This window comes from Haliotis rubra, unplaced genomic scaffold (genome assembly GCF_003918875.1).
Source record: "Haliotis rubra isolate DU_JTF1 unplaced genomic scaffold, ASM391887v1 Scf195, whole genome shotgun sequence".
NCBI classification, from domain to species: domain Eukaryota; kingdom Metazoa; phylum Mollusca; class Gastropoda; order Lepetellida; family Haliotidae; genus Haliotis; species Haliotis rubra.
The window spans coordinates 548,886-559,775 of NW_025765947.1; positions in this window are offsets into that span (position 1 = coordinate 548,886).

The window sequence follows — 10,890 nt, forward strand, 5'->3', positions numbered from 1 at the left end:
TTAAGTCAATGATAAATGAAGTTAACACTTGAAGAAGCTTCTTAGAAGACGGGGTATATGTTTTATACTCAACAGAAGGTAAGACCACCGATTTTTCACATGACCATGGTTAAATGGTCATGTCAAGACTCTAAGCTGAACTCTCTCAACTTCTTTAGTATATTTTCAGATAATTATTTTGCAGGTTTTCTCAAGAGACAGTTTTGTTTTTGTCTAGATTTCTTTGGTTTGACTATTTTTCCCCGTCCCTTGGTTGGTTGATTGGTTGGTTGGTTGTTTAACGCCGGACTCGGCAATATTCCAACTATATGGCGTCGGTCTGTAAATAATCGAGTTTGGACCAGCCAATCCAGTGATCAACATCATGAACTTCGATCTACGCAATTGGGATACAATGACATGTGTCAACCAAGTCAGCGAGCCTGACCACCCGATCCCGTTAGTAGGTATAGGTGACACTACCCCTTGAGCTCGTACTTCATCCACGGTCATACCACTGTATATTCGGGGATGAACAGTACAGAGTATATATCCACAACAGCGTATATATGGGCGTTGGTTAACACAACTGTCAGTAATATACTGACTATACCACAACGACATGTACCAGACACAACAAACCAAGGATTGACATCACAAGCAACTTTCTACAACATTGAGGAAAATGACTTGAAATAGGCCAAACCAAAGTGTATGCCTACGAGTCAGTTATAGTCAGTTATAACAAGAATAGGTTAATTAAGATCAGTTCTACTCTAGAATTCCAAATGGGCCCAACAAAAATACTATTTCCCCTCAGTTATAGATACATAATGTCATTTAGAAAGTGGCCAAATGTAACATATTTACATTTTGGATTACACTTTATCAGTAAAGAACAGATTTTAGTACATTGTTGGGGTTGCCGGTTAGGTGTCTCACTCCAAACGTGTTGGTTTGTCGGTTTGTTGTTAAACGCCTTCTGTAAATAACGGCAGTCTGTAAATAATCCAATCTGGACCAGACAATCCAGTGACAACAACATGAGCATCGATCTACGCAAAGTACACTAAGGAAACAATGTTTGGGTGATAGAACATAACACACAAATATATATAGGAAAAAAACAAAACAAAAATGTTTGTGTTGAAGGACAAGTGATAATACTTGAACCTGTCTTCATACCGGCTTCTCCCTCCAACAGAATCCTCACTTAGGATGTAGAATCTCGTTCTCATAATGTTTTCTTCCTTGTGAATGAAAATGTCGAAGCCATACAAATGCCCATGCCTGTATCTCTGCAAGCTGAAGAATGCAACACATGTCCAGTAAAAAGATGGAATTCACAGAGTCAAATACCATCACACCGTCTCATTGAAAAGACGCGCATGGCGCGAGGTTGGTTGGCATTGATTGCAGACTCCTCGCAGGGACAGTATGAGTAATGTGTGAAAACATATACAGTTGAAATAATAAATATTTGCTGCACGTCTAAAGTATGTGGGAGTCTTCTGTGTGCAGTTATATGCATTATATGCAATAATGTAAGTGCACCTGCTTCAATATTAACCAGGGTATATAAACCAGTGGTTGACAGCATGAATGTGAGCACTACCCAGCCGTACAATGACACAGAATGAACCAGTAATAAATATTGCATATAGGGAATCTCGCCCAAATGTCTTCTTATATCAAATATATCAACACGAGTTGATTAAAGTTACAAATATCCGAGGCTTGCCGAGGATATTTTTACTTTAATCAACGGTGTTGATATATTTGATATCAGAAGACACGAGGGTGACATTTTATTTATCATCCAAAATCATTCTTCATCAGTTATCAGTAAAAGAATGAATTTATCTGAACACATAACTGCCATTAGGCTTCTTGAGCAGTGAGGTCATAGCATTGTGACGTCATTAACTTTGTGATGTCAAAGCATTGTCGGCTGTGTTTCTTAGTGATGTCAAAACATTGTGAGGTCATCAACTCACGATGTAATAGCATTAGGACAATTCAATTGTTGCGATATATACAATGTAGATATCCTTGATCTCGCACAAGCGATATCGACTGTGACAGGCAGTTTTGAATGATAGATTTATATATTCACCCGGATGTGTAAACCAGAGGTTGATATTATGAACTATGTCCAGTCGTCGGGCTATAATGACACATAATGAACCAGTAATAAACCATGTACACGTCTATATTGATCGAGAATATGCAAACCTGTGGTTAATAGTTTGAGAATTATATAGCCGTCGGGATACAGTGACAAACAATGAACCAGTAATAAATTAAGTATATGTCTATATTAACTGGGATATGTAAACCAGTGGTTAATAGCACTATCCAGTCGTACAATGACGCAAAATGAACCAGTATCAAATCTAGTATATCTCTATATTCACTGGGATGTGTAAACCAGTATTTAATAACGAGCACTATCTATCCATCGGGATGTAATTACACAAAAGGAACCAGGCTGCTTGTGATTAACATCATATTTAAATCGTCCGCTGGTTATGTCACCAAGTAGGAGTACTCGGACCTGGACCAGACAATCCAGTGATCAACAGCATGAACATCGATCTATACGCAACTGGGATACGATGACATGGGTCAACCAAGTCAGCGAGCCTGACCACCTGATCCCATTAGTCTCCTCTTACGACAAGCATGGGTTGCTGAGGATCAATTCTAACCCAGATCTTCACGGGTGTGTTCTGCCATGACATACCATTGTCAGTACTACAAATACCAACGTCCTGGTCCTGAATAATAATAATAATATTTTTTATTTAATTAAGAAGAAACTGCATCACTTGTCTTAAATTCGTTTTCAATGCACTGGTAAAAATGTGGTCAAAGAAGCTTGTTGCGTTAAGCTGGAACAAGCCGATTTTGTATTAAAACGTTCGAAACCTTTCGATAAATTTAGGTTTACCAATTTTGTTTATGGTAATGTATCCATGTGTAAGTCTTTGTAAACACGCCCGTTCTTGCTTAAGTTTAGTTTGTTTTCCACAACACTTTCAGTATTTTTAGAATTATGTGATGACTGAATGGAATTTGCAAGGTTTCATTATCAACCACGACAACATAATGAGCTCCCGCTAATAAGGTCACGTGGTAGGCGATGTTGCACTTAGTACGTGTTTCACCTGCGTGACGTCACAGGTTCAAGCCCAGGTGTAACAATTCTAATAACGTGGAACCATTGAGCCTGTATGAAGGCACTGAACCAGCCCACCCACCGCCACGACTTTAACAAATCTCCTCTCCCTCTTTGTCGTAATACCGACGGTTTCCGGAAACGTTCACATCAGAGCGACATAAGAATGCCTCACGCGACAAGAAGGGGGATATTCCTGGGGGACATACCGTCAATGAAGAGATCTCAAAGCCGGGAAATGAACGTCGTTCATGACGCTGAGGTGCAAACTGACGACGATGTGATGAAGCTCAAATAGAACTGCGAGATATCAGCGTTTTACACTGGTATATAAGAACAGTATTAGCAAGTGCAAAACCTCTTGAGGAGAAGGTGCGTAAGTGCAGAGCAGAGGGATTCGCAAATCTCAAAGTGGATTTTTCTTAATATGGCAAAGATTGCAATTTACCCAATACGGCTAAAGGAAGGTGTAAGAAAGGTAAAAATTAGAGATTTCTACAAAGATCTTCTACGTTTTTACACCTAGCATGAATCGTGTGAGAAGGTGTGATGTGTTCCCTAACCTGTATGCTCAACACAAAGACGAACTAAGCTCAGAAGTTAAACTTTCTCCAGCAAGAAGAAAACTTTCTTTTTTATCATTTTTACAATATTTCTCACGCCTGTGACAAACTCTTTGTTACTTTCTTGAATGGAGGCAATTAGCAAATAAAAGAGTGAATCCTACGGGTTTACTCGACTTTCCTGTTGCAGGTCTAATGCAGGAAGTACAGTATTCACAATGCCGGATAAAGTGGGAAAAACAGATTGAAACAAGTGCAAGTTGTATTTATATCCTCAAAGTCACAACATTTGAATGAGATTCAGCCAGACGGACTCTGAAGCGTTCCTGCTCCTCAAACAGCTAGGCTTAAGATCCACGAGAAAGCGTCGGTGCGTCCAGTGAACGATTGGCCATATACCATGTCCTGTTTTGTATTGTTTAAATTTTTTAAAATGAAATAAAGTTTCTTTCTTTTAATCTTACTCAGTAGAATATGCATGCAACCAATGCACTCATTACAGATGTCTGTCATAGAAAATATCTAGCAGAAACATCCGTTGTAAGTTGCCCACCAGCCTGATGGAGACATCGCTTGAGGTTGGTGTATGTTACCCGAGTGAGTGAGTCATTTTAGGTTTTTTGATGCTACTTGCAATATTCATGCAATATTACGGTGGGGGATACCAGAAATGAGCTTCACACGCTTCAAACTCTTTAACGAGTGTGTAGCCACTACGCGATTACATCGTCCCTTAAGTTCCCTCGTATCCCAATTATGTAGATCGATGCTCATGCTTTTGATCACTGGATTGTCGGGTCCATACACGATTATTTATAGACCGTCGCCATATATATAGTTGGAATAAGTGCGGCGTAAATATAAACTCACTTAAATTCCCTCTAGTTCCACCACAGTTGGGCATTTAACATTTTCGTTCATCAGTGACGGACAGAAAATAAACTTTGAGATATTTCTCCTTGATGAACTTTCCATTTGGATAGGAAGTATAAGCGCTAACAAACGTTTCAAAAACAGACATCTTTTGAATGCACCACCATTTCTCTTTATCACCATCCGGAAACACAACGCATGGGATGCACGTGCACAACGCAGTAGCCCCATACACGTGCATGGGGTGTCATTACTGATTTTGACGGTTTTCAAGAAGGTCGATAAATCACTGTAGACCATTAATTTTGACAATCATCTTGCTTCACATACAGTAGTTGTTACTGTTTGTGTCTAGCCGGCAAATTTCACGTCATACAAAAATCATCTTTCAAGAGATGTAGGCCTACTGTACAAACAACTATGGTCATTAGGAAGTGCAAGTGTTGATGCACCCTTAAAACATTCGTGATATCAACATTGATTCTCCGATATATCTCCCAAAGTTTTCAGTCGTAAATTAAAAATGAAGTTATCCTACTTTTTAAGAGTATATATCTGTCCCTGTTACATCCTCAAAGTTTGAGTGTTTCGTCCGCTTACACAGGTTCGAATCCGAGTTTTTCCACGGTTACATCAACATTAGTTTGTATGCATCGTGGAGATATGTGTTTGTAGCAGGTGAACTAATTTCAAAATCTTTGACAACATGAGTGGCTCAATACAGGATCCGGCTGTTGTCCTGAAAGAAACCAGCGTCTACTTGCACAGAGCGATTTAACGCTACAACTACCCTAAGTGAGTATGTTAAATAAAGGAGTAACGATCCTTGTAGATCAAAGTCTGCTTTTGGAAGTAGATCAACATGGATATCCACAGCAAAATCCTTTCATAAGAAAAATTGATCCTGTTTTATTTCAGAAATGTGGGACGGAGAAATTTTTATTCAGTAAATTTTATTTTTGTCAAACTGTACATATCATTCGTGATCATTTTAAATGTATGTCTTGACGGTGCGATTCACATGGATGTCTGGATGAGGTGTTTTCTTCATGTGAAGACAGAGGACAACGATCTTCTTACATGTCTGTATATACATAGTCAATGTTTTTGTTTGTTTATTGTTTAACGCCGCAATATTCGGGCTATTTGACTGCGTTCAGTGAAGAAGAGTCTGGACCAGATAATCCAGTGCATTGGCGGATCCAGGGTGGGGGTGGGGGTCAGACCCCCCACCCCCCAACTCTCTGAAAATGACTTAAGACATTGAAGATTTTTTTTGCGTTGGCGGAGCCAAATGGGGGGTTCGAACCCCCTGAAACCCCCCTTTTCAAAATCCCTGGATCCGCCCATGCAGTGCCCAACATCATGAGCATCGACCTACGCAATTTGGTTTCTAGGAGATGCCCCAACCATGTATGCGAGTCTGACCACCGATTCCGTTAGTCGCCTCTTACCACAACCATGGCTGCTGAAGATCAATTCTAACCCGGATCTTCACGGGCATATCTGATCAATGAATGAGGAGGGTGTTTCACCAGTGGTAGGGTGGGTGGGATAAAATTCTTTAATTAATTCATTTATTATAACCTTAATCAAAGAATACTTTGCTATACTGCAGTTAAACCTCACATAGCTACAGTCAACCACAGATGTGTGGAACGTATACTGTTGTCTCCAAGTAAAAGCTTGGTCCCTGCCTATACCTTATTTAATCAGCATTTTACGGTTGTGTCGAGTCTCGGATAACTCGAAGAATTTTCCTACGTTTATTCAACGTGTTTGTGTTTGACTGTTCATGTGTAGACAACATGTACCACACAATACCCTTATTCAAGAATGACGGGGTAGCCTAGTGGTTAAAGCGTTCGCTCCTCACGCCGAAGATCCGGGTTCGATTTCCCATATTAGTATCATGTGTGATCCCATGCAGCTGTGAAATTGCTGGAATATTGCTAAAAGCGGCGAAATCATTTCTAATTTGTCATTCTGTCAGATTTTGGCAAACTATTGCTGAAAACATTAATTGGACATTCTCTTCCAGATCGACTAAGCCCCTACGAGATACGGCCGGGGATTGTTTACCAACTCGATAAGCAACGTCTCAATCCTCACAGCAACGCTGACGACACTAACGCCTCTGCGTTACGTCATATCGGGGACATGTAACCGGTTCGTTATTTATATAACGCGTGTATGTATATAAAACGCCCTTTTCAAATGACGTTACGGTGAATCACAAGATAGTATTCCCCTTCCACTGACGATCAATTAAAGTGACACCAAGATGGTTTGTTTCTTTTCTTTTTTTCATTTCTTGCAAAGCATTGAGTTTTTCAACGCGGAACGTATCTGTTATTTTACCATCTGTAATTTCTATATAATCAGTTCTCGCATTCAGTGCTGTCAGCTATCTGATTCATAATTCTAAGCGAGAAACTCAGGAGGTATTCATGTCTGAAATGCGATCCACTTAAGATACGCAGAAGCAGACATAAGGTTTTATCAATTTTGTTTTTCTGATGAAAGTATTTAGCTATGACTGTAAGTCGTGATGTAGCTTGTCAGCTTAACAGGTATTCTAAACAGGCTCTAATGCAAGTTACTCACACGGCTGCTGGGATGTCACGTGATCAAATCAAAGGATGGTTTTACTTTTGGGGTTGTCGTGACTGGACTAAACTAGATATTAACATCTAAGTAATCAACCGTTTTTTAAAGGCGCAAATTCAGAGTAAAAAGATTATCTGTACTCTACTTGAGTGAAGAGATGTTTCCAAGTCGTACATACAGTACCAGGCTCTGAAAAAATGGATTGAAGGATTGCGTTTGTTTTGAGTCGTTCTGATTTAGGATTACGTTAAGTAAGATTGAAACGTTTATCTTTTTAAATTTTCCCAAGTGTGTTTACTGTGTGAGTGCGGTCTTCTTTCAGCGATGTTACTCATGGCAGAACAATTTAATTTTTTGGGTTATAATTCATTATCTTTAAAATGTTATTTTCGCTTGTTACTATTGACATACTATGTGCACACACATCATGTTAAATCTGCACAACTCACTCACTCCATTCAGATTAAGGTAAAATAGTAGCACAGTTATATACTCGCTCGCTGATGTCTCTCAAGCCTGGTGTTCGAATCCACACACTGAAGTCGACACTCTGTAAGAGCCGATCTCTGGGATCGCCTGTATAATGACATTGTTATGAAAGTACCAAAATACGAAGTTTTGAAATATAGTCCGTTTGGCTCAAAAGCGGCTCCATCCTTTCTCGCACACCAGGGCCTCCTTTCACAAAGCACTAAGGTGATCGTAAGTCACTAAGGTAAAATGTGTGCAATGTTAAAGAATGGGAGTTAAGGTTAACCTCAGAAAAGGTTGCTTCGTGAAAGAAGCCCATGGCTGTTCCTCCCTTTGCACTCCTCCCTCGTAACACTGACTGACTGAGTTTAGATTTACGCCGCTTTTAGCAATATTCCAGCAATATCACGGCGGGGGACACCAGAAATGGGCTTCACACATTGTGCCCATGTGGGGAATCGAACCCGGGTCTTCGGCGTGACGAGCCAACGCTTTAACCACTAGGCTACCCCACCGCCCCTCCCTCGTAACAAATAGTGAACTGTGTAAATATATTAATAATAGTTTGTTAAACAACATTTTTATTTTTATGACGTAAATTCTACACAAATATCACCCCAAAAACTCATCGCGTTGGTCTGATGTTTTAATTGTGATCAGTGTTTCATTAAGTATTATACGCTTATTAGTTTTCGAGTTTGATTGCAATTCATAGACCTTTGCACTCCTCCCTCGTAACACTGACTGACTGATCGATTTACGCCGCTTTTAGCAATAAGCAATATCACGGCGGGGACTCACACATTGTGCCCAATGGGGAATCGAACCCGGGTCTTCGGCGTGACGAGCCAACGCTTTAACCACTAGGCTACCCCATCGCCCCTCCCTCGTAACAAATAGTTGTAAATATACTAGTTTGTTCAACATTTTTATTTTTATGACGTAATTTCTACACAAATATCACCCCAAAATAGCGTTGGTCTGATGTTTTAATTATGATCAGCGTTTCATTCAGTATTATACGTTTATTAGTTTTCGAGTTTGATTGCAATTCAATCAAGCGGACTATAATGAAATTCAGTCCGTTTTACTATCACGATACATCTCTAGTTTGTCGTAACGCCAAAGAGAGTAGATAATAGAGAATATATTGTATACACACAGAGGTTCCGATCCATACTTCTTTGAAAATGTTTAAGAAAACTTCCATTCCTTCAGGTTGAAAATATAAATTGTTTACACTTTTCGTCATATTTTGTATTGATGCTGTTCATATGTTCACATGCCAAGTTACAGCAGTGAAATGAACCTTTCAAGTGATTGATTAAACAAATACTTGAATCATTTAAGACAATATATCTTCCATATAACTTATTCATGTATTTAAATATAAAATTTCAGAATGTGAGGTATCTCAAGGAATGAGATGGGAATGCATCCTAAGCAAATTTCAAAAAGAGTTAGGAACGTTTCTGAAGTATCCACCTGACCGCCAGGCAGGAGTGGCAGAAAGAAGAGGAGCTGATAATTTTGTTTTGGAGTTGTAATTGTGTTGAAAATCTGAACTGTGGTATTGAAATTGGTGGCGTAAATGTCACTTTGATGCTATATGCAGATGATATTGTGTTATTAGCACAACAGAGATCACCTACAGACTATGTCATGTGATATGTTTTACATTATGCATTAAACCACGTTTTCTGTGTGCGTGTGTTCATAAAGATTTCATGAAAGTGATTTGTTTTATGTGCTGTCTTCAGGTATAGTTCTTGGTCATCTTGGATCCCTTTCATGCAGTGAAAGTAATTGCATTGTGTTTATTCAGAGGTCTGTCTAAGAGCTGAAATTCAGACAAAATGTCTTCTCAGGACAATTTTCACCTTTTCAAGGTAACAATACAACAGTAAATAGTTTTTCTTAATTTGGAATGATCTTTTCTTCTTACTGGAATTATCGTCCAACTGACATAAAACTTAAATGAACATTATATTGAATGTGGAATTTTAACCAAGTATTTTATCAGGTAAATATTTTCTGTTTTAACACTGTTTATTGCAGGTAGCTTTTTGGGTATTTTAGCTGGATGCAGGAGTTTGGTGCTACTTTATTGTAGTTTAAAGATGAAATGCGAAGCCCATTTACAGGAAAGCTTAATACCTCCCAGACACAACCACGGAACAACCCATTTTCAACGTTAATAATATGTCAGACTTCAACATTGATTCGACGTCGGATATCTACGTCAAAAAACTTTCATATACAACCTATTTTCAACGCTGAGGATCAACCCTTTTCAACGCTGATAATCGGGTCAAACTTCAACGCTGATTCCATCGCCGGATATCTACGCCAAAAAACTTTCATATACAACCTATTTTCAATCTATTTTCAACGTTGAGGATCAACCTATTCTCAACGCTTCAAAAGTGCACCCCTCGTTTACTTTTTTAAAAAATGTGTCTTAGCTTGCGACGCATGAACTTATTATCCTCAAGTCATTGCGTCATACTGGTCTCTATTTCGCCCACGCGCATGCTGCTCGTGCTGCACGCATAGTATGACTACGCATGCGCCCAGTGCATGTTTTACAATACTCAATAACCAGCAGACGTTCCCAGTGGTGGAATGTTGTAGCACTTTGAGTTTAGGAGAAACACAATGTTACCGCCAAGAAAATCGTAATGACCATCCTTTTTGAAAGAGACAGTATTCTCTGAATGCTGAGCCAAATATTTGATTGTTAAACTTGTAAAACATCAAAACCTAGATATCATTTACTCTTTAAACTGTTTGGTTTTATCAATATTCTTTTAAGAGAAATGTGATAATAAATTTGAGCTGCTGTTATGATACATAAAGTTACAAATGATTTGAACCAAGCCCGACCTGACAACATCCTGGAAATAAGGTATGTATGATGTTTAGATAATCATACCACCTAACAGAAGCAAGCATTGGTTGAAAAGCAGTTGGTCGTAGATTAGGTTGTAATATTACAAGACCTCAAACTGTGGTACTACTTGTCAGCCTGTTTGATAAGGATAAGGTGACACCAAGTCTGTTGGTTGGTTTGTTGTTTATTCCATCTATAAGGCAGTGGTCTGTATATAATTGAGTCATTAGCAGACAATCAATCCAGTGATCAACAGCATGAGCATCAATCGACACATTTGGGATATGATGACATGTGTCAACCAAGTCAGCGAGCATGAC